This window comes from Panthera onca, chromosome D2 (assembly GCF_046562875.1).
Source record: "Panthera onca isolate mPanOnc1 chromosome D2, mPanOnc1 haplotype 2, whole genome shotgun sequence".
In the NCBI taxonomy this organism is placed as follows: Eukaryota; Metazoa; Chordata; class Mammalia; order Carnivora; family Felidae; genus Panthera; species Panthera onca.
In genome coordinates this window covers 81,330,433-81,355,344 of record NC_138349.1, presented here as the reverse complement: position 1 = coordinate 81,355,344, position 24,912 = coordinate 81,330,433, and the positions used below count along the sequence as shown (strand labels likewise).

General features: G+C 47.2%; 1 long non-coding RNA gene across 1 annotated transcript; it reads left to right on the top strand.

Moving 5' to 3' along the window:
* Positions 1-34: 34 nt before the first annotated feature.
* Positions 35-16,570, top strand: LOC144613143 (uncharacterized). Its single transcript, XR_013550430.2, has 3 exons — positions 35-6,855; positions 8,136-8,284; positions 8,451-16,570. It is a non-coding gene; the product is annotated as an uncharacterized LOC144613143 (long non-coding RNA).
* The last annotated feature ends 8,342 nt before the right edge of the window (positions 16,571-24,912 follow it).

Genomic DNA, 24,912 nt, shown 5'->3' with positions numbered 1-24,912 from the left:
AAACAAAAAAAAACCGTTATAAACATTAAAAAAAATTTTAATGTTTATTTTTGAAGGAGAGAGAGACAGAGCACGAGTTGGGGAGGGGCAGAGAGAGAGGGAGACACAGAATCTGAAGTGGGCTCCAGGCTCTGAGCTGTCAGCACAGAGCCCGACGCGGGGCTTGAACCCACAAACCGTGTGATCATGACCTGAGCCGAAGTCAGACGCTTACCAACTGAGCCACCCAGACGCCCCTGAAAGTGAATATTTTGATATTAACAATAAATCTGAATGACATGCTCTTTCTGTATTACGGTGATGTGATCAGCTATGAAGGAAACCTGTGCCATCACACGATTATTGGTGGGCACAAGTTCAGGGATGCCAGAAATGACAATGAAGTTGGTATTTAGTTATTTGGTCTTTCAGAAGCTGAAGCAGAATCCTCAGGTGAAAGGACATTCAAAGAGAATGTCCAGATAAGCAGAAGCGGGAGAGAGTACTTAATTCAGCAAATATTTGTTTAGAGCCTATTGTGGACCAGGTACTGTTGTTTTAGGATACACTTGGGACATGTTTGTGAAAACCAGACAGGGCTCTGTCTGTATGGAGGATACACATTCTCAAGGCCAATGGCAAAAAGGACTAGAAAATGTCCACTGAGCTTGACAAGGAAAGCGTTAAGCTGGTAGGCTTGTGAGAACAGCTCTAAAGGGCTTGCTGGAGTGGAGGCCCCTGTCTCCACAGGCTAAGTGGTGAGTGGAGGAGAGGGAGTATAGATTCGTGTGTGTGATTCGTTCAGAAGTTCAGCTGTCAAGGGATGGAGGAAGGGCTGCATAGAGCAAAGGATTTTTCTTGTAAGCTAAGAAAGGCTGAGCACGTTAAGCTGATGGTGCAAATGAGTGTCAACATCTGGAAGAGCAAGGAGAGATATTAAGAGTTCAATGGTCAGGGACAAGGTGAGGTAGACCTAGAAAGTTCTTTGAACAACCTAAGCTGATGGACAGGGAGTCCTGCAGGGAATTGCCTTAGACACCACCAAGACCTTAGCAGCATCCTCTCCCCACTTCCTCACTAATAAGAAACTGGGGCACACTCAGCCCTTACTTCCATGAGCCATGGCAGGAGATGCCTTCCAACTCCTGGATCCTTCTTAGTGTCCAACTTGCTTCATTAGGCACAGGGCTTCCTTCTAAACCAAACCTACCTTCCTTCCTTCCTTCTTTCCTTCCTTCCTTCCTTCCTTCCTTCCTTCCTTCCTTCCCTCCCTCCCTCCCTCCCTCCCTCCCTCCCTCCCTCCTTCCTTCCTTCCTTCCTTCCTTCCTGATCCTGGTTAAGAAGACAACCAGAAGTGGTGGTGCTGACCTCCAATCTGAAACCATCATGCAAGAAACTTAGGCCATAAAAGTGGGGAAGTAGCAGAATTCCTCCTGCTTTGTTCTGGTTTTCAGAAAACCAGGAGTTCCTTATAGAAAACAGGAGTGACCAACCCAGGGCAGTAGGATAAGATCAAGCAGATTGTTCACTGTGTAGGGGCACGTGGGCTCGGGAGCAAATGAAGACTGGAGCTCTCTGCTTATCAGGCCTCGTCCCTGGGCCATGGGTTTGAAACTCCAGCAAGAGACATCTTTTTTTCTTTTTTCTTTTCTTCTTTTTTTTTTTTCTTTCTAATTCATACAGACATACTCCTTATCCGCTAGAAGCAGCCCTGGAAAAACTCAAAAAGATACCTCAATAGACACTCTACCAGTGGCCAGATGAGGTATTCCTTATTTTTTGATATATAATTCCAAGCTCTCATTTACTTAGAGCAAACCTGAAACATGACTGTTTCCAGAGTCTAGTAAGAAATTCTTGAGTGGGTATTTTTTAGTGATATCTCTGATAGCCAAGAAATCATCCGCAGATGAGTCATACAAGAGTCAATGCAAGTATTAAAGAAACACATGGGAAAAATCTACGACCTCATTAGACAACAAAGAAAGTAGAATTGAGCAGCCTTGAGGCAACATTTTAAACACATAAAGATAGAATGATTTTGTCCTGTGTGGGGAAGTTGGTGATGAAGTTTACCCCTCACAGGACAGCTGGCATCATTTGAGGGCAAACCCATTTGCAAAACAGCATGACAACACGCCCCAACAACTATAAAGATGTTCCTATTCTTTTTTCCCCACACGGTTTTCCCATGCCTGGAAATTTATCCCATGGAATTAATTCAGAATGCATGAAATGGTTCATGGCATCATGATGTACGTATCAGATAAATAATAGGAGCTCAATAAATAATTATGCATTGATCTAGCAGTACATGAGGGGGTCTGCTCTAGGAACATTCTGCAGAGACTAGCTCTGTGATACTGGTATGTTTTCAGAAGTCATCCATACAAAAGGTGTGCTAGCATCTTGTAACGAAATAGCATATATACACGTTACACAGCAGTGTCTTTGGTATCCACAGGTGATCTTTAGCAAAATTTTCACAAGGAAAATCATCTAGGCATTGCTTAGTGCTTAATATAAAGTAACGGTCCTCAAATTGAAGTGTATTTCAGACTCCACCCCCCAGCAATTCTGATTCAGTGGGTTTGGAGTGGGGACTGAGAATTTGCATCTCTGACAAGGTTCTCAGACAAGCTGACCGTGTAGGTCCCAGGGCCTCACTTTGAGAACCACTGGTTTAGAGTAACTAGCTTTGGCCCCGGGAATTCTAATTATGTCTAAGTATCTGGAATCAAAAACACAACTGAGATTTAAATGATTAGGGGTCACGAATTATGCCTTACTCATCCATGTGTCCCTAGCACCGAACCCATGTCGTGTCTGGGTTAATGCTTGCTAAACCGAGTTGCAGCCACAGCCGGGAATTTCAATAAATAAGGCACATCTTCATTTCACTTTCCGGTTTTCCTCCATCCACTGGAGGCAGGATTGACGAGACCATGGGTCACAGCCATGTTTATGTGGAGGCCACCTGGTTGGCTCAAGCTCTCTGATCTGACCTTGGAGTATTTAAACAGCTGTTGAGACCGGGCAGCGGGGTGGGTGGTGAGTCCCTGCTCTTTCTGTTTTCTGTGCCTCTTAGATCCTAGACTCTCTGTGATGGAGGCCCAAAAAGTGACCCTGTGGCCGAGGATGTACTCTGTGCATTTTCCGCAGTGACAACCGGGAGAGAGCAGTGTGCTTGAGAATCACGTGGGCGTTGAGTTCCCTGAAGGGATGTACTACGATTTAAAAAAAGTACTTCAATTAACATCTCTTTCACGCCTGTGTTTTCACAAATTGTGGAAATGCTAGTCCCACGTTTGCAAAATGCTCTGCAAAAGGGTTTTGTCATACTTTTAAAAATTTTGCTTCCAGTAATAAGGTTTCTTTACAGGTTTGCCGGCATGGCATATGATTAATCTTTTAAATTTCTTTTATCTTACCGGAAACATTATATTTTTATTGTTTTAAGTTGCATTTTCCCAACTCCTAAGCCTCCTATGTTCGCTGTCCAATTGTGTCTCTTCTTACGGGACTATGGCGCCTTTGTTAAGGAAATTTCCTTTTATTCCTTTTCTAAGGTTTCTTCCTTTTTAAATTAGAATAGGTATTGAAATTTACCAAATGCCTTTTCAAGTCTATTAAAACTCATATATTTTTCCCTTTGATCTGTTATAATGTAGCAGATTATATGAATATATTCTACATACTCTACAGAATAAATTCTACTTGGCCATAATGTTATTCTCTTAATATTCTGCTGGATTCAGTTTTTAAATACTCTCCCAGTATCAGTTCATAAGTGAAATTTGCTTATGAACTCTTAATTATATATTGATTGAACCACAGTCCCCTCTGGCTCTCCATATTTCTTCAATCTGAATTGAGGTTCTCCTCTTCACACTATTTTTCTCTTGTGTATGTTTCTATTTCCAAAGAACTAATCACTGGTGAGACTTTCTTGTGTTTTCCACTGCTTGTTGGGTTTACCCCTGTTGTACTAAAAATTTGACAGTCATGTGTGTTCTTCGATCTATCACCTTGATCCAGTTCCAATGCCATTGCTGCTATACCTAAGAAAAAAATTTATGTCTACTTTGTATCTTTCTGCCCTATTAAATTCTCTTTTTCAGACTGATAGTTTTTCATTAATTGCTTTGGGTTTTTTTGGATAAACAGTGATAGCACATACAAACAACAATTTTACCTCCTTTCCTCACTTTTCTTTCATTGTCTTATTTCAGAGACTGGAAATTCTAGACTATGTTAAACATGGTGAGAGAGGACATCTTTATCTTATTTTTGATGTTAACAGGACTCACTTTTTCACCATGCATATCATATTAGCTGTTGGCTTTATATAGACATTTAAAAAATCTTTATTTATTTATTTTGAGAGAGAGAAAGAACAAGCAAACAAGCAGGGAAGGGGCAGAGAGAAAGGGAGAGAGGATCCCAAGCAGGCTCCACCCTATCTGTGCAGAGCTCTAGGCGAGACTTGAACTCACAAACAGTGACCTGAGCCAAAAGCAAGAGGCAAATGCTCGACTAAGCGCCCCTAAACCTTCTTTATCTTGTTGGGGTTCTGTCTCTTTGTTCCCTCTATTTCTAGATTACTAAGCCATTTTTAAAAAATAGGTATTGATATTGAATTTTTATCAAATTCCTTTTGACCTTTATTCAGAAAGTCAATTTTTCCCCTTTGACTTCATGAAATAAATACATTTCCTAATTGAGGGAGGTCAGTGTCAACCTTTTGTCCTTGGTTTTCTTTCATTGTCTCCTGTCATCTTTGCAGAGCAGGCTGAAAACGAGCCCCTGGGCGACAGGTGATAGAGTGTCCCCTGCCATCGAAGATGGCGAGATGGATGGACGGGAGTCTGATTTTCTGGTTGTTGTTGCTGGTTGGTTGGTTGGTTAGTTGTCAGTCATGGGAAGAAGTCACTCTCCAAAAGTGTCACCCAATGGCAAAGAGAACAGGGTCCTGCAGAACAAGGCACATGTTATAGCCAATGGATGAGAACAGACCAACTGGGGAACAGGATGGAAACCATCACTCTGGCTCTTTACCAGCTAAACAACTGGGCACAGACACCCCAGGTGTGCTCTTTGCCAGGTCAACAGGCCCAGAGTGGGTGCCGGGGCCGAGCTAATGAAGACTCTCTACTGTAACTTCTTACCCTCCTCCCATTTTGTTTGTTTTCTGAGTAGTGGTTTTGATTCTGAAATACTTCATCTTTGGCCATTTTCCTTAATGCTAAACCCTTAGGACCAAGCCTCAGGATTTCCACCAGCCATGGGGAAATGCTTTTCTTGTGAATGCTGTTTGGCTAATGTGCCCAATTATCTCCTATGTTCACAATTATTTCCACAAGGTACATCCTGGACCTTTCTAATTTAATACCAGCTAATGAATTATGTGTGGGAGATATATCTATATATCTATATAGATATAGATATAGATATAGATATAGATATAGATATAGATATGTTTTTTTTAAGAATTCAGTCATGGAAGGTGAGCCATCTTTCCACTGAGTGTGTGATTCTAAAGGCCTTTCTTGGTATTTAACTACAGGGTAAGACAACAGCTAAACATGTTAAGGCCCTAATGATGAGCCTGGTAGGCTAGGTTATCGAACTGTGAGAGAGGATTCAGATCGTGCTTGCTCCCCAAAAACATGCTCAGTGGAGGCAGATCTGGAGACTCTGATAGGAACCCTAGGCTGCCACACTCAAAACCTCCAGCCTCTTTAGCAGGGGAGCCGCGAAGGGTCTCAGAGCCTGCTCCAATCACAGCCCTGCTAAGAGGTGAAGTTTCTCAGAGCGAGTGGTCACAGCCACCATGTCACCCGTCCCCGTTACTATTGTCCCATTGCGCTAACACGTCACAGGCTGAGTGGGAACCTAACTTAGGCTCTTCAGTGACCTTGTTCAAAGTGTTTTTGGGTCAATCACACTGCTCTCTCAACAAGACAGATTTGGGGCTGAAAGACCAAGCCAGTCAGGAAATGGACACGAAGATCCCAGGTCAACTAGGGGCAAGAGAGGTCTTGAAAAGCCAAGGACAAGTAAAATTACGAGAGAGGAAAGACTGAGGAAACAGGCAGTGAGTGGATGGCGAAAGGAGAAGAAAGGAGCAGATGTGCTGAGCAGAGTGGGTAAGTCCGGAGAAATACAGACTGAGGTTCTGATGTCTCCCAGTTGTGGTTCTTGGAGGCGTCCGCATGTGTGTTTGCTTCGTGTCCCCGTGTTCCCTGTGACTCCTGTGGATTCTCGCGTTGCCCACCTGCAGGTACTAGTCTGTGTGTCCTCGCAGTCAAAAGACCCGGCCCTGGACGCTGACAGTTTGAGAACCCCCTTCGACAGGCAGTGGGACCTTTACTCTCACCCCGCTGTTCCGAATCTGCCCACCTCATGGGAACCCTGTCAGACACTAGCATGTCTGGGACTGTCCAGGGCTTGAGGCTTTAAAGTTCGCCAGCAGGGCCTGGACCTCTTCACACTCAAACCCGGGAGGCCTGGAGATCATCCTTTAGCTCCAGGAGGGCTCGTCCGGTGCTCTCAAGTCACGAATGGTTATTTACCAGCGGGGCTGGGGAGCCGGTCTCCTACGTGTCCCCTCACACCCCTGGAACTGCCACAGTGACAGTGCCACTCATTCTCAGTCCCTTTTTTTTTTTTAATGTTTATTTATTTATTTTGAGAGAGAGGCAGAAGGAGTGAGCTGAGGAGGGATACAGAACCCGAAGCAGCTCCAGGCTCCGAGCTGTCAGCACAGAGCCCATGTGGGGCTTGAAGTCAGCACGTGATCATGATCTGAGCCACCAACTGGGCCACCCAGCCCCAGTCCCATTCTTTGGAAACAAAAGAGCAAAAGAACAAAAGGTGAGAATTGATTGTAGGGAGTGAGCGTATCAGGAGAACCTTTCTGATCTCAGCTTAGTGGAGGAAAGAAGGCTTTTTTGTGATGGACATCAACATTGGGAATTTTCCGAACGCCCCGGATTCCCATGGAGCCCGCTGCCCATTGGGCAGCTTTTCTCCTGTGGGGACTGAAGGGCCGGCAGGATGTGGATGGACGTGCCCACACGAGAGGAAAGATGCTCCCTGTAGAGACGGTAGCACGACTCACAGCGGACAGCATGGGGTGGTCAAGCTTGCTGTCTATACGGAGAGCCAAGGACAGGAAGGTAAATCGAGGCTACATCCTGCAGTGCTCCTTGCGTGGGCAGAGTGGGCATCAGTTTTAGGAACAGGAGAGCGATTCATCAGAGGCCTTCAGGGAGGACCGGGCTTTGTGAGGACCGGAGGGAGGAGATCGGACACAAGACCAGGGTAGATGAGTGACCTACCTGGGCCAAGGACAGAGGCAGTCGGAGCTACTCTTGGAAGTTGCTTGTTTATGGCATTGTGGAAGACGGACGGTGACTTTTAGGAAAGTGGGAAATGCCAGAGGGGGAGGGGATGGAGAAGAGGAGGAGGAATGGGGGGAGAGAGGCACTTCTTGGATCACTTTAAAAATCTTCAAAGACTCAGTTGATGAGTTACCATCAGATTTCAACACACCCTGTCTCAGGGGGAGACTCAAAAAAATACATGTAGATCATGGCTAAATTAGACTAAGCGTTTCATGTCTGCACTGGGGGAAGTGTGTTGGTCTATAACATATATGTCACTAAATCCTTGAATGTGCTTGCAATTTGTATAGAAATGTAAAAAAAAATAAAACCCAACAAAACCCAACTTAGCCTCTTTTTGTACCCCCCCTCCCCCCCCCCCCAAGAGAGTTCGGCTATCCTAGGGTCTCTTGACTTAGATTTTTAATTCATTGTGATAATTTTCAAGTCAGTTAAAAATTTCCCACATACTATCAATTTATGACTACAAATCAGAAAAATCTAAACCCTCTGTCTTAGCACATTGCATCTTTAATAAGACATTCTTTCCAGAATGACATTTCAAGGATATCTGGAGGTGACCGATGGGATGATAATTTTGAGTGAATTTAGAGTTTTAATTACTGTTTTATTTGTAATTGCAAGTGGGTGCTGTGGAAAAAAAAAAAAAAAAGAGCTATCAACAAAGGAAATAATTGTTCCAAAGAATTACATCTGCACTGCATTCTCTGTCAAAAATTTCTCATTAAAAATGTGTTTCTTTAAAAGTAACTCAAAGCAGCTGATGAAATATAAGAGCATGGAAAGTTTCAAATCCCAGAGCAAATGTGGATTCATCAGGGATCATTTGCCAGAGACCTGACTCAATGGCAAAAGACCTTCTCACCATTTCTCACATCCCTTCCTGGGTTTCATACGTAAGTTCAGATGCCTGCAGTTTTATTTCCAAAGCTCAGTATTTTCCACTTAAACACTTCCTTTTCATAATACTTCTGGTGTCTCTGGAGTGTTATTACTGTTTGATTTTTCCCTTTTAATAATGACTCTGACTGTTGTGTTTTTTTAATTTTTTTTTATTTTAAGAGAGTGGATAAAGAACGACTAAGCTCCGAACAAGTCTCCCAAAGAGGAGACAATCCCGTAAACCTTCCCAGGATCTCTGCGCCACCCGCCGAGGCTGATGCGCGAGAGATGGCTGTTACCAAGATTATTCCCAAACATCCTCTAGCTTGCTGGAGACCACAAAGATCAGTCCTGCCTTAGAGGCCACCGGTGTGCATCTGACAAAAGAATAAGATGATGGAAAAATATGGCCATGTCCTTGAAGTGGGGGCTGCCGATGGAAGAAAAGCAGTAGATGGGCAGAAGACAAGGTCAAAACCCAGGTCGGGCTGACGCCGTCTGGAAGACCAAAAGCCAGCTGCCTTATCGACGAATTTAATGAGCACCTATTATGTGTGGGGACATTGCCAAATGCGGCAGGAATCCCTTCCCGAGGGTATTTACAGTCTATTGAGGAGACAAGACACGTGTAGACCAAATGATTTAATTATCATCTCAGGTGGGTGTTTGGTTGATCTCTGGAGTCCCTCTTGTTCTTCCCCAGTCAGAGAACACTATGATTTTATTTTTTCCCCCACTTTTAGAACACTTTTTCTACATATGTAAGTATATGCTGATTTGTTTATCTGTTTCTAGTCTGTCTTCTCATACCGAGCTGTTAGAGCAAGAAGAGCAGGGGCTGTGTGTGTTTTGGTATTGCTGTATCTCCAGAAGCTAACACAGTGCCTGGTGCGTAGTAGGTGCTCAGTAAATGTTTCTTTAATGAATCCATGAACAAACCAATGAATGAGAGATTGGCTGGGAAACTCTCAGGTGTCAGGAGAACACATTGCAGGCACAGCTAGAAAGAAAGCTGGTTAAAGCGACTTTTTTTTTTAAATGTTTATTTTAGTTTTGAGAGAGAGACAGACAGATGGACCATGAGTGGGGGAGGGGTAGAGAGAGAGGGAGACACAGAATCTGAAGCCGGCTCCAGGCTCCGAGCTGTCAGCACAGAGCCCGATGCGGGGCTTGAACCCATGAACCACGAGATCATGACCTGAGCTGAAGTCAGATGCTTGACCGACTGAGCCCCCCAGGTGCCCCGTTTCGGGGTCTTTATTACTAGTGACAGATAATTCTCAGACTCTGAAGATGTGATTGCTCAAATTTCACTTTAAATATAGTCTGTACGAGTTGATATTTATAGAAGTTTTACTTCCCTCTATGCTGCAAAAAGCCTCCTGCCTGTTAGAATTCTCTATCTGCGTTCTTTGCCTCCACAAGGGCAATGAATGACAGGACCAACAACAATGGTAACATGGCCGCTGTTTAGGTAGCACTTCCTGTATGGCGGGCACAGGGCTGACTGGTCCTCATGAGGACGCTGCAGCATGAGAGGTGTATTACCTAGAGTGGGGTAACTTATATTTTGCCACTGTGGCATCCATGTAGTTTGGTGGTCAAGGTTATCTCCTGAACACAGTTATTTGGGGCTTCAGGCTCCTTTCATATAGAAAGCCGGTAGGGCATCAGAATCCTCCTTTTGGCCCCTGTGAATCTGGTGGTAGTTGATAAGAGAAAGGGGAGGGAATGTGAGGGTCAGGCGGAAGGGTTTCGATTCCAAGTCGAGAAGTGGTCTATTTCCTCCCTGTGCTCAGATTCCATCGGCCAGGTGTCGATTCCATGACCCCATCGAAAGGCAAGGGGGCTGGGATGCATGGTCTTGGCAAATGCCCAGGAAGAAGAGGAAATGGTGTCGGTGAGCAGCTAGTTTCTGTCTCTCAAAGGTTAAGTGACTCATAAGATAATAAATATTACAGCTCGGGGACCCAAACCCACGTCAGTTGCAAGCTGTTGACTACACACTCCCTTTCTTCCCTTCATCTGTCAGTTCGTTGTCAGTGTTTGCTTGTTTTGTGTCGAATGTATAGTGTACCACAGCCGGGCCATGAAGGGAAGGTTCTGGTCTGCTCTTTGTCAGGAGGACTCACCACCTGATCAAGGGCTGGGCTGAAAGTGGATTATTTGAAGGGGCAGGAAGATGGATGGCTGTGATACTTCCTCTGTGAAACCATATAGCCTCCGTTTTCATGTCAGCAGCTCGGGGATGCTGTTCCTGCTGAACTAATTCCCGCCAGATATCGTGAGGCCACGTTAGACCAAGGACATCGGACCCTTCTCTGTGGCCGGGCTGCTCATGGACCCTTGGATCTCCCATTGCTAAACCTGTGTAATGGGCATAACTTCATTTTACCCAGTCCACCGTGCAAGATATGCACCTTTAAGTATTTCTTTAACTCAAGTTGTCATACTTCATTAATTCCAATGCATGCCTTTTCGTGCGTTAGCGTCTCAGAAATCAGGATCTTCTCACTGATGGCATCTTTGAATTGCTATTTCCCGGGTGGCAGGGTGGACGGAATGGCCCGTGCATGTCTGAACTTGTTCACATTCCTATGACCGTCCCTTCTGTTGAAGTCTGTGCCTTGTTGGTAGGACCCAAGTTGAGTTTAGTTGCTGTTTGAACTGTTTTCAAAAAGATCATCCCAAGTTTCAGGTTTGAGATGAAAAGTTATCGTCAACAGAAAGGTTTGGAAACAGAGCAGTGGGGTGCAGATATGGTATTAGTGAAGCAGGTATTTGTGTTGGGGGGTTCGCTGAAAAGCAACAACCTCATACAAGGTAATAGACTTAGATTACTACAAGCGTTTGAAACTGTGGTCACTTTGTTACTGAGTTGTGTACAAAGGCAATGCCTGTTTGCACACGTCAAGCAAGCAAGCACCCACATCAGACCTTTTAGAATGGATGGCAGCATCTCGGAAGAAAACCTGGAGCCAACAGTGGGGACACTTGTAAGAAATGTTTCATCGTCAATACAGAGGACAGCGCTGTGCAGAAAAATATGAACATTGATTCCGAATGCGTAAACTCTGAATGCGAAGATAACTTCGGGAATTTCTTAACTAATTTATTTTCTTTTTTGTATATGCGTGAGTGTGATGTATAATAAAAGCCTCTGACCCAATAAGTCTAGAAAAGCTTTTTCAGCAAGCATAAAATACAGATTTTAAGTGATGAGAAAGCATTGTTTCAGAGATTAATTGGCGTCTTTCTTTCTTAGTGGTACATAAATTAATGATGCATTTTACAATCGATGGCTTCTGAGTATCAATGAAATAGCTACTTTCTCATTTGAGTTCCCATTCCTTTGGGTATTAGAAATTAAATTTCTGTCAGTTCAGCAGCACCCCTCCCCATGATTACCTTGCATTCCTGGGGGCTTACCCACAGCTACCATTTAGACTGAGGACACTGTGTTTGTTGGGCATGAGTTTCTCTCTGTGCTGGCAGCCACCGAGATGGCCATGTCTGATGCCACACAGATCGCTGCTGGGTCCTTTTTCTGTTCTCATCTCAGGGCTCTTTCAGAGTTGGGGGGATCTTTCTGCTAGTTCAAGTGGGCTTGGGGTCCACCTCCCTGGCAGCGAAGATGCTGAGCTGGTGAGGCCCTGGGCCCCTCGGTGGGCTCTCTGGAGCAGGAAGGGCAGTTTGCATCCTCTTGGGCACTGGGTGGAATTCACTCTTCCCACTGCTCTTGGGCATGTAGGATCCAGCTTCCCTTTGCCATCTCTTTGGAACGGGGAGACCTAGACCCTGCCATATTTCTCTGGCATCTCGTGGCCTCCCTGGCTCCACCTGGGGAATGGGTACGCGTGTCCTCCGGCCTGTGTGGGGTTTCTGGTTGTTCCTCTTCCATCTCTGCACGATGAGGGGAGGGGGCTGTGCTGCAGGACCCCCTGTTGAGGTCCCTCCTGGCCTCCTCTCCAGCCTGCCCTGTCCTCCTGGTCTGGGCAATGCCTTCTAACCTGGAAGGCCAGAGAGCCTGTCTCTTACTCCCCTCCCCAAGTTTTGCAGCCCCTCAGAGGCTTTGGGTTCTAAAATTCAAGCCAAGGACAGACTCGTGGTTCCCCTACCATCTGGACGAGTGCTTCAGAGCACAAAGCTGACTAAATGGAAGAAAGATCTGGAACAAAGAAACACAAGAAAATCACATTGGCTCACATTTCAAAATATCACCCCAATGCAGGTTCTCACCGTGGTTCCCCTTTCCCCGTTATTTTAATGTGTTTGTGTGGGTCCATTTCTCATATTGTCGGTTTTCCACCCTATTTTGTAGTAGCCTGGGGCCCCGTTCCAACTATGATGCCTCAGATTGACTGTTTCTCATTACCTCGGAAACTGGGGTGAAGGGACAACCATGTTCTTCCTTCACCTCCTCCTCCTTCAATTGTTATCATATAAAGTTTATAATCTTTGTTCCATCATAGAGAATCCATAACATGAGACCAAGTAGAAGGAAGGAAAGGAAATCATGCATCACCTCACTGTGCTAAGACATCCACTGGTGGGTGACATTTTGTTCTTTCTCAAGTTGGTTCTTCGTGCTTACATAGCTTTTGTGTATTTTTATATAGCTGACATTGCATCAGCCATAAAAGCGAATATCCTGCTTCGTTCGTTCAACACTGTGGCTGAGTATGTTTCCTTATTATCCTCAAGTCTTCAGAACCCTTAGTTCAATGTGGCCGTTTATGCAACCATCTCCCTTGCGTTGAGCACTTAGCGTATTCCCTTCGTCATAAATAAGCGATAGCATTGTGATGACATCCTTGTGCATGAAAGTTGCCCTGCCGTTTCTGACTATTGTCTTGAGATAGACTCCGAGGATCGGGATCGCTTGTAAGACTGCCGTCTTAAAAACAAGCCATTTCCCTACCCTCTCTGTGACGTCTTCTCTGCCCATTTATCAGTTGTTACAGTAACACTTATCTGCGGGTAGCGCGTACTGTTTGGCTGGGAGTTTTCTACAAGCTGGCGTCCTTACAACAATTTGGCATTTATCTATAGGAGGTCACGTCCGGTACCTCCACGTACAAAGTCTGACTCGGTCACTTCGAAAGTTTCATCATTTTTTAGCCAAAGATGTTGACAGGCAGCCTGCGGCATTAGACCTGGAGCGTCACGTTGAACATGAAAATGACTCTGAACGTGATGTGGCCGATTTCGTTCTAAACAATCATCCAACGCTGATCCGTAAAAAGCACTGTCCCCTCCAAGGAGCCACTGTGGATGGCCGAGCACTTATTCCAAAGATGTATCATGGGTGACTTTCTGGTGTGACTAGTCGGTAGCCGAGTGTATGAAGACAGTTCTTCAAGAGAAAAGAATTACGCTGTAACCCACAGCAGCATCTTTGGGACCGAAACATCAGCCATGTTGACACCAGGTTGGGGACGTATATGCTCTGAAGCATTTAACCTCGGCTCATTACTTACTAGTGATATCATTTAAATTAAAATAGTCACTTTTTTTTTTTTTTTAAGTATGAGATCAGGGGCGCCTGGGTGGCTCAGTCAGTTAAGCGTCTGAGTCAGCTCAGGTCATGATCTCGCAGTTCGTGAGTTCGAGGTCCACATGGGGCTCTGTGCTGACAGCTCGGAGCCTGGAGCCTACTTCGGATTCTGTGTCTCCCTCTCTCTCTCTCTCTGCCCCTCCCCTGCTTGCACTCTGGCTCTCTCTCTCAAAAATAAATAAACATTAAAAAAAAAAAAAGTCTGAGATCAGGAAGAAGAATAAAATGTATGTATTACAAATTCCTGGGCTTGATTAATTTTAACACTCCAGGGAGGACCTTGCCTCTTTTAAAACAATGCCATCTTATCCGTTTAAAATAATACAGACGCATCCCAGGGAATTGGAGAAACCCAGGAACTTTGTCTCTCAGAGATGTTCCCTCATAATATCTGATTGGGTTCCCTGGAAACAGAGTCCGAGATAAAAGTTGCATGCGGAGCGTATCTTGGGGAGACTCCCCTGGACGAAAGGGAGGGAGAAGCTCGCAGAGGGAGACTCTGGCTCCAAATGTGGCTCCCACTGGCCGGGGCTGAGCGGGCCTGGCCTTCCAGAATGCTTGCAAAGGAAGGTAAGTGGATGGGCCTTTGTGGCCCTGCCTCAGCAAGTCACTGCTCCCCCCTCCCTCCCCGCCCCCCGCTGCCCCGCCCGGAGGGGCTAATTTTGGATGCGTCTACTTCCTGGGGCCCAGAACAATTCCCAGTGAGGGGTGCAGCTGTGAGCTATCAGCAGTGACATCCCAGCAGCCGGGGAGGGATCAGGGCTCCAGAGGAGGGACTTGGGTGAAGACACATGATGTACCACATTGCATCCACATTGGGATCCCCCCCACCCCCCACATCACATACAACTTCAAGCCCACTTTTTTGCTGAACGATCTTTGGTGAATTGTCCCCATCTCGTGAACCTTTCTTTGAAAACATTTTAAGTAGATGCCTATTTGATTGTGTGGAAATATCGTCTATGTAACCATTCTCTCATTGTGGGACAGCTCATTTTTAACACATTTTCCCCGTGAGAGACGATGTTGCCACAGCCACATTTGTGTCTCGGCTATGGACACGGTAACAATAAAAAGAGTCCACACTTAATTGACTGCTTATTGCTGACTGGATCAGGCTAATATTTTTCTTGCCTTCCGTGTGGAGTTTTCATGAAAAATAAACGAGAAGATGTATATAAATAAAGATGTTACACTTAATAACTCAGTCGTCTTCACACCTCCGTGACGCAGAGCCAGTTATCCCCATTTTGCAGGCGAGGAACCCAAGGTCCAGAGAGGTTGAGTCCCCCTTGCAAAGTTGCACAGCTGGTGAAATACAGACCCTCTAAATCCAGAGGTCAAACAATACACTGTACTGCTTAACCTGCTTTCCTGAAGTTCATATCCTTAGAAGGAAAATTCCGAGGTCAAAGGGCTTGATTTATTTTAGAACTCACGATAAGAATTGCCAGACGGTTTTCCAGAAGCAGTGAGTACTTGCGCTAGCAGAGGAAGAGGGTTTATTTCAGCGCAGTCAACCCCGAAAACCCTGAATCCTTAGAACCATGATACACGACTAGTCCTCTATTTCCTTGTCTTCCATCAGGCATTCTGAACATCGGTGGTTCTTTAAAAAAATTTTTTTTTAATTTTTAAAAAATGTTTATTTATTTTTGACAGAGAGTGAGGGACAGAGCGTGAGCTGGGGAGGGGCAGAGAGAGGGAGACACAGAATCCGCAGCAGGGTCCAGGCTCCGAGCTGCCAGCACAGAGCCCGACGGGTCTCAAACCCACGAGCCACGAGATCCTGACCTGAGCCAAAGTCACATGCTTAACCGACTGAGCCAGCCAGGCGCTCCTGAACGTCGGTGGTCCTTAAGCAGAAGGTTTTCTTTTTGTTTTAGCACACACAACTTTTTCAGGATCATCTTGTAAGGGTTGACTCCGTTGTGCCGCCTACATTTCCAAGAAGAATTTTTCGTTTGCAGAATGAATGCGTGAATGAGGGCGGGGAGAGAACGTGAACCTGCAACCCCTCGCTGGGAGTGAAGCAGGCGAATGGAAACCCCGGAGAAGACCGTCCTCCAGAAACAGCGGGAGTAGTTTTCGATAATGGAAAGGTTTCCCAAAAATTCTTTGCCAGGGTCTTTTTCTGAGTCTCCGTTGAACTGCTTATTTAATAAGCACTATCCACCCTTTACGAGCTGGACTCTATCATGTGCTTGGAAACACCAATGTTTAATGCTGGGAACAAAAACCTTTGGGGTCATCTAGCCCCCACCTGATTTCAAGCTGGAGGAGCATGAAGTCAGGGCAGCCGCCTGCTAGGGGAGGGGCATTTCCCTGTTCTGGGGGTGGCCGTGCAGGAGCTGGGTTTCGGTTATCTTTCATTCGTGGTCAGAGGAACCCTTCTAAGATGTCACCAGAGTTATTTTGCATTATTTTAGCAGTGACTTAGGCTGATGCTACCTTCAAATACCTCAATATCTAGTTTGCCACCGAATTCTGAAGGATTTCTTTGGAAAACCAAGAGGTTTTTCCCTCGATATTTTGCCCTTTGGCACTGGATCAAACCTCTCCACGTTCATTTCCTGACCTCCTCCTCTTCCACCTAGGTTCCTGGGAGGCTTCGGTGAGCTAACCTATGTAACATACGTCCCCAGAGTAAGCGCTCAGTAGATACTGGCTTCCACTTCCTCTGGGTCTGCACGTTCCCTGAACTTTCTTCCGCCTGGGATGGCGAATGATCGCGTGAGTTTCCGTTCTTTTCTTTCTTTCTTTCTTTCTTTCTTTCTTTCTTTCTTCCTCCCTCTTTCTTTCTTTCTTTCTTTCTTTCTTTCTTCCTCCCTCCCTCCCTCCCTCCCTCCCTCTCTTTCTTTCTTTCTTTCTTTCTTTCTTTCTTCTTCCCTTTCTTTCTTTCTTTCTTTCTTTCTCCCTCCCTCTTTCTTTCTTTCTTTCTTTCTTTCTTTCTTTCTTTCTTCTTTCTTTCTTTCTTCCTTCCTCCCTCCCTCCCTCTCTCTTTCTTTCTTTATTTCTTTCTTTCTTCCTCTTTCTTCCTTTCTTCCTTCCTTTCTTTCTTCCTTCCTTCCTTCTTTCCTTCCTTCCTTCTTTCCTTCCTTCCTTCTTTCCTTCCTCCCTCCCTCCCTTTCTTTCTTTCTTTCTTTCTTTCTTTCTCTTTCTTTCTTTTTCTTTCTTTCTTTCTTTCTTCCCTCCCTCCCTCCCTCCTTCTCTTTCTTTCTTTCTTTCTTTCTTTCTTTCTTTCTTTCTCCCTCCTTCCCTCCCTTCCTTCCTTCCTTCCTCCCTCCCTCCCTCCCTCCCTCCCTCTCTCTTTCTTTCTTTCTTTACTTCTTTCTTTCTTCCTCTTTCTTCCTTTCTTCCTTCCTTTCTTTCTTCCTTCCTTCCTTCTTTCCTTCCTTCCTTCCTTCCTTCCTTCCTTCCTTCTTTCCTTCCTCCCTCCCTCCCTTTCTTTCTTTCTTTCTTTCTTTCTTTCTTCCCTCCCTCCTTCTCTTTCTTTCTTTCTTTCTTTCTCCCTCCTTCCCTCCCTCCCTTCCTTCCTTCCTTCCTTCCTTCCTTCCTTTCTTCCTCCCTCCTTCCCTCCCTCCATTCCTTCCTTCCTTCCTTTCTTTCTTTCTCTTTCCCCTTTCTTTTTCTCTTTCTTTCTTTCTTTCTTTCTTTCTTCCTTTCTTTCTTTCTCCTTCCCTCCCTCCATCCCTTTCTTTCTTTCTTTCTTTCTCCCTCCTTCCCTCCCTCCATCCCTTTCTTTCTTTCTTCCTTCCTTCCTTCCTCCCTCCTTCCCTCCCTCCATCTCTTTCTTTCTTTCTTTCTTTCTTTCTTTCTTTCTCTTTCCCCTTTCTCTTTCTTTCTTTCTTTCTTCCTCCTTCCCTCCTTCTCTTTCTTTCTTTCTTTCTTTCTTTCTTTCTTTCTTTCTCCCTCCTTCCCTCCCTCCCTCCTTCCCCCCCTCCGTCTCTTTCTTTCTTTCTTTCTTTCTTTCTTTCTTTCTTTCTTTCTTTCTCCTTCCCTCCCTCCATCCCTTTCTTTCTTCCTTCCTTCCTTCCTTCCTTCCTCCCTCCTTCCCTCCCTCCATCTCTTTCTTTCTTTCTTTCTTTCTTCCTCCCTTCTTCCTTCCCTCCATCTCTTTCTTTCTTTCTTTCTTTCTTTCTTTCTTTCTTTATTTCTTTCTTCCTCCTTCCTTCCCTCCATCTCTTTCTTTCTTTCTTTCTTTCTTCCTCCTTCCTTCCCTCCATCTCTTTCTTTCTTTCTTTCTTTCCCCTTTCTTTTTCTCTTTCTTTCTTTCTTTCTTCCTTTTAATTTAAACTTAATACTTTATTTATTATTATTTTTTCTCACTATAGATTGTGTGAGCTATCTGAGTCTCAGGGCCCTCATCTGAAAAAAAATACAGATGATACGTTACTATATAGTCAGTCCGCAGGGGTTTAGTGGAGATCAAATGTGTAATCCGTGTGAAGCAACTCGCACTGCCTGGCTGGGCAGGCGGCCACTAGTGTGTAGTTGTCCTTGTCTCCTTGCCTGTTACTCTGCCATTAGTATCTGGGCGTGGGGATGTCAGTTGTTCAGGGGGCTGGGCTGTCTACAGTGACGGAGCCTGTGCCCCTTAGTAATTTTCAGTCCTGCTGAATTTAGACAAAGGATGGTCTCGGTACAGAATCTATATAGAAAGAGTATAATATTTCGATTTTTAGGGATTAATCATTAATTTCAGCCCGGGTATCATCAATTTCTGTTTTTTCTCATCTCCTTGTTTCTTCTTTCCCGTTTATGTACTCTTCTCCTTCTTTCTTTTTCCTCTTAATAATAACTCAAGCAACTGAAGTATGCTTTTCCTTATGGTTTAGTTGCAGGGATAATTTGTGATGAGGAGTTAACATGACTGTCACCGCGCCACAAGGTCCCTTCGTCGCTAAGTCTGATGAATTGGTCGTCCTGGCCTCTGGCAGCCTTTGACACCGCTGAACCCTCGCTTTCCTGGGACTTAGGGACACGACTTCCTTTCTTCCTGTTTCGCCTGTCCTCAAGCCCCTCAGGGGTTCTTTCTCTTCCTTTGCCTGTCACGGAGCTCTGAAGTTCCCCGAGTTGCACGTGCAACCATCTTCTTTACTCATTTCGCACTTTTTTCCAGAGCCGTCTTTATTGTTGAATCCCACATCTGTGCCTCTGACCCAGACTGCTCAGTAGTGTCCATGGTTGGGCACCTTCTCGTGGGTGTGCCTCTCACGAATCAAGCTCAGTGTGCAGAGAACAGAGCCTGTCATCACTTCCCCCCCCAAACCAGCCGACTGCGACCCTTAACCACCAGGCAAGACTTAGTGCAGACACGATCGGTCCAGGTGGCACAGCAGAGTGAATAAATGAAGTATTTTGTCTCTTCTGAGTAAAAGCTCTCTCCCTTCTCAAATGTCACCTTCCCTATGAAGGCTTCGTTTCAACCCGTCCTTCTCTATGCTGCACGATCTGGGCCTTGTTATAACATTTATTTTATGCTATCACTATGCTTCATTTATGTTTCTTTTCTTCTGGACTGGGAGTCAGTAAACTTTTTTGGTAGAGGGCCAGAGAGTAAATACTTTAGGTTTTGTGGGCCATATGATCTCTGCTACAACTAACTACTCAACTCTGCGGTTATAGCGTGAAATTGGCCGTAGACGAAACACGAACGAATGGAGTGTGGCTGTGTTCCAATAAAACTTTATTTACCAAAACAGGCAGAGTGGGCGGGATTTGACCCGTGAGCCACAGCTGGCTGCCTGTGTTGTAGATTTTGAATTCTTAAAGCGTTACTTCATGAGAATTTCAAGTTTAGAGATCCTTTTACCAGCCAGATCCCTAAAGAGGCCTGAGCACCCAAAGGCAAGTAAGACTCAGTCCCTGACCTCAAGGAGCTCACGTGTTGTGATGGAGAGGACATGACAAAGAACCATGAACGGGGGAGCTTTAGTGTCTCATAGTTTTAGGGGCTAGAAGTCCAAAATCGAGCTGTTGGCCACGTTGGCTCCTTCTGAGAGCCGTAAGGGAATCTTCACCCCACAGCAAGGTATGTGTATTTACTGTGTGTATGGCAGGGGCAGCGAGGCGGGGGGGGAGGGAGTCACTCTCCTGGACACAAAACCCCACCGCCTTTGGCCCGACGGCTGACTCGTATTTTGCTAGACGGAAGGAAAAGGAAAGAGAAATCCAGGCTGGGTAGCCTGAGCAGACAAACAAGGGCAGGATCGGAAGGAACCCATATTGAACAGTCACCCTGGTGCAGGTGTGCAGTGGTGAGGTGGGTGGACGGAGCCCACGCGGGGGCCAGGAAGAGAAGCTAGACGGGTTCTCGGTGTGCGTGCAGGCTTAACGGGTTGCACGGCCTCGTTCGCTGAGTACGGGAGCTAATGAAGCTTCGGGGAATGATTGCGGCTCTCTGGCAGCTAGGAACCCCTTCCCCTTGCAGGCGGGGGGCTCGTGCAGGGCTCCAGATACTCAGTAGCGTCTGGGCTGTGACCCTGAAGCTTCTCCTGCCACCCACGTTTGCTGGGTTCACAGCTGACCGTCGTGCCTCTGTGCGTCCCCGAAGAACTCGGGGGTGATGTCAGGGGAGGTCCGGCTGAGAAGCGAATGTTCTCTGATGGAATCAGGCAGAGTGTTTGCCGTTCAGTAGGGAAGATGCCCGGCCTTTGTTGACGGTTCCTCAGCACCAGCCATCGACGCCTCAAATCCGCACGCACCTCCGAGAGATGCTGTTATCTCCGTCAATACACGACGCGAGGGAAGCTCGGAGCGGTGCGTTATCTCGGTGCGACCTAGCTGGTGAATGGCTGACGTCTAGCCGCCAGGAAGTACTGCCCCCAGCCCTGCTCTGTTCCCCCTCCTCTCTGTCTGTCCCTGCTTGTCTGTCCTGGGCCCCTCCTGGACCTTTCCACCCGCTTCTGTTGGCCTCCACTCGCCACCAACTAATGCCTGACCTTCTGATTCTTCTCCATCTCCTGCTTCCCCTTTCCTCTCTTATTCTCATGCTTCTGCCCCCCCAGCACACCCACTTTTTGGCGCCCTCCTTCACTCTCCCTACATTGGGTTCCCGGTCTTTGCTACTTCGGGTGTGAGCGGCAGGTCTTTGTTCTAAAGGGCTCCTCGTTTTTCTCAGCAGTAACCCAGTGCTTACCAGCTGCGTATACAACGCAGCCCCGCTGATCTCGCAGCTAACCCCACACTCTCTGTTTGGGGGCACGGCCGGAGGGTGTGCGAAGGGTTGCGTGTTCAAGCACAAAACCACGGAAGGCGTCGTAGCCGCGTAAGTGCCATTAAAGAGGATTCCAGAAGCGCTGAGAGTGACAAACTTCTAGAACGGCGTGTACAAAACACCCTCCTGCCTTGTGCTAGCAACATCATGTTCTGCGTTGCCATTATTCTGACACTTTAGCCTTGTCTGACTTGACCAGTCCGTCTGGTTCGCTGCTGAAGCTTGAACACGTCTTCCCAAATGTGGGATTTCTGGTTCTGCCATGGGAACGGGTTTAGAGAGAGCTAACACGGCGAACACCCCTCGGCGGCTCGCTGGCATAAAGGCCATGAACTTTGTGCCGAGAGGAGCTTTGGACTCTTAGAGGAGTAAGCCTTGGGAGGGATTCTGGGATGATGGTGGGCGGGGGGGAGGGGTGGACAATGGGGCCATTTTCAAAGTCACTGCACTAGGCGCTGTTGGCCTTTCCCTATAAAGCGTTCTTGAGGTGCCCTTGTGCCCTTTTTGGGTAACGTTCTTGGATAGAAAACAAACAGAGGGCTTTTGGCTCCTGACCACCCCTGTACCTACAGAAAGCAGCTTTTTAGAACTTGCAGGCGGCTTATGTGTGCATGCGTGTGCGTGCTTGGCAGGAATCTTCTGGAGAGGCATGAAGCACTACTTTAATTCCCAAGGATGCCGCTTGGTCCTCAGAATGGAAAATGTTCTATTTTTGGCAACCAGAATATTTCTGAGGGGAAAAAAAAATCGAACAAAGCACGGCAGCATGGGTGTAAGTTTTCTGAGTTTGAAGAAGTTTTAAGAGTTCAAGGTGCTTTGCGGGGGGAGAAGCCGGAGCCTCTGGGAGTGATAAGAGGGGCCGTTTGGCGACGATTCCCGGGTTGGGACGCGAGGGCGCTGGGCAGGGCGGCGTGGACGGGCGAGGGCTGGGCAGGGGTGGCGTGGACGGGCGGGTGCCGGCGGTAAAGGCTGCAGTTTGGATTTGCACTGCAGGCAGACAGGCGGTGCGGAGAAAAATGCCTTTTGCACCTGTAAAGGGAAAACAGCCGGAGACAGGTGTCCTTTGCCGGTCCCAAACCTATCTCGGATCCTAAGGTCAGCTTCTCCCCCAGAGCAAGGCAGCCCCTGTAGCACCCCTGACTCAGTGTTCCGGGTGGCCACAAGCCTTGCGGGGGGAGGACTTCAGGGGAAGACTTCCAGCGGAGGCTGGTCAAGGCCCGTCTGCGGGGGCCAGCCGCCCGGGGGTGGGGGGGACTGAACCCTTCCTGGCCCTTCCCTCCACCAGACACCTTTCCAGGAAACAGCTCTTGCTGCCACGCCCCCGCTGGCTGCCGTGTGACATCCTCACTTCGAGGGACCCGAAGGGCAGACCAGCATTAGTGGCGAGCAGTAACGCCTGGGGACTAGGACCCAGCAGTGGATGCATCTCGCATCTCGGCGCGGGAGGCGCGGCTCGGCCCCGGGGCTCATGGGAGAATCTTGAAGGGGAAGGGGCGTTTTGCAGAAGTGGTGGGTGTGCCCGGGAAGAGCCATCACAGAACTCGTCGAGCCGAAAGCCCCTGGGAGCGGAGCTGTGCCCTCCGGCTGGGACCCGCCGGTAGAGGGGGCCCAAGTTAGCCGATGCCCTGAAGCCAGCGGGGTGGCCTTCCCTCCCCGCCCCGCCCTGCCGTTGGAATGGGCTTGAACTCCCGCTGGTGTTTCCATCATCCGCTTCACACCCAGGCCTCGGGTGCAGAGGCGGCCGTGGGTCTGGGTAACGTTGAATCCTCGGTGGGAGGCTCTGAGATGCTGTCTGCGGGCTCTCAGAGTTTTCGTCTTGGCTGCGGGCTTTTGAGATGCGCTCGACATTGAGGAGCTGGCATGGCGCTGGGTCAGACGTCCATGCGGACGGTGCGGGGAACCTTTACTGGGAGCCAGCTGGATTTCTCCTGCCTTCACACTCACTTATTCAACACGCACGTCCCAAGCGCCCAGTCTGTGCCAGGCACGCAGGCGAACACAAGTCTCTGCCGATGTAGTGCTCGCAGTGGGCCGGGGAGAGAACAACACATGCCTACAGTCACATTCTGGTGGTTCCGGGCAGGCAAAGAAGGGGGTCCCGAGAGATAGAAAAACGGCAGGTATCCTTTAGAAAGGATGGGTAGGGATGACCATCATGGGAGGGAGAGATTGAAGTTAAAATCAAAGGAAGAAGAAAGGGGGGTGGGGGTGAGCTTTTCTGGAGGAAGAAACAGCAAGTGCAAAGGCCCTGAGGTGAGAATGCTAAGCACATCTGAAGAGGCTCGCTTTGACACCTGAGATGAGCCGGGGCAAAGTGAGTGAGGGGGTGAAAGGCTTGAGGTGAACTTGGGGAGTTAGCCGTTGGGCTGGATCGCAGAGCACCTCGTAGGGCCGGAAAGGGGCTTAAGAGTTATCCTCGCCAGTGCTGGAAAGCCACGGGAGAGCTTGAAGCAGGGGCGTGACATGATCTCCCTTACGGTTTTGACAGAACACCGGCCGCCATGAGGTGAACGGCTGGAGACAGAAGTAAAGACGGAAGCCGTAGAAGGCTCCGGCTGATGTCCGCGCAGGCGGTGACGGTGGCCTCGCCTGGGGAATGGCGGCAGCTCCTCCTGTCTGTGTTCGTTCTGGTCTCCTCCCGGGTCTTGCCCCGCCACCGCTTCCTGAGGGGAAAGCTGGCCTTCCTTTACCAGCGCCTCATGGGGGACATGGCTTTAGACTTTTGCAAAGTGCTTTAAGTAAACTGCGCATCTGGTTGTGCAGAAGTTTCAGGAAGCTCCTCAGAGAGCCAGGTTCTTGGGTTCCCAGCCCAGGGCTCTCGCCTTCTCCACACCACTTGCCCCACTGAACTTTTGCTTTTATACTGTCACTCCGGCTCATGCACTGAGTTAACAAATAATTTTCAGAAAGGTGAAATTTTGACTTTCAGAGAAATGTAAATAAAAGGAACACAGGCAACGAGTTTATTTCACTCGCTGTTTAATGAAGGAACCAGTAACATGTTATGACCTGCCCAAAAACTACCAAAGAAATGAGGGTATTTCCAGGCAATTTATTTACTTACTTAATTAATTAATTTAATTAATTTATTTAAAGTTTATTTACTTACATATTTTGAGAGACAGAAAGTGAGCAGAGGAGGTGCAGACACAGAGAGGGGGAGACAGAGCCCCAAACAGGCTCCCTGCTGTCAGCACAGAGCCCGACACGGGGCTTGATCCCACGGACTGTGAGATCATGACCTGAGCCGAAACCAAGAGTCGGATGCTTGCCTGACTGAGCCACCCGGGTGCCCCTATTCACAGGCAATTTAATAAAGAAATGTAGGGATAGGATTTGAGTTATATATAAACCGGTTAGTGTCCAACGGGCCGTAAATCCTAGGGGTTATCTGTTCCACTGGGCAGAAACTATTTGCTTCTCTTCCAGACAGAAATCTGTAAGACAACAGGTAACTTCACTAAGTCGGGGGCCTTTATGTCGATAGGAACAAGGAGATGAGCTGATTGCATGCTCCAATAAAGGGGCCTTGGAAAGATACGCAGCTCCACCGCCCCCCAGCCCTTTTTTGGTTTTATTTCTAAGTTTTGGCTATTTTTATGACACTGTTTCTTAGAGTTCTGATGGCTAAGTCCAATGACTTTGTTATGAAGAAAGCCAAGGGAGGGAGATCAAAATGAGTGAGAAACGGATCCATTGAAAAGCAACCCTATCTTGCCCAGAATGAGTTGGGATTCAGTCACTTATCAGACACCTGTTGAGCCCTGACTGTGGACGTGCAGAACCCCGCGGGAGCACGAAGCTTCATACAGAACAGCTCCTGCCCTGTGGATCTCCCAGTCTACACAGCTGGAGACAGGCACTCA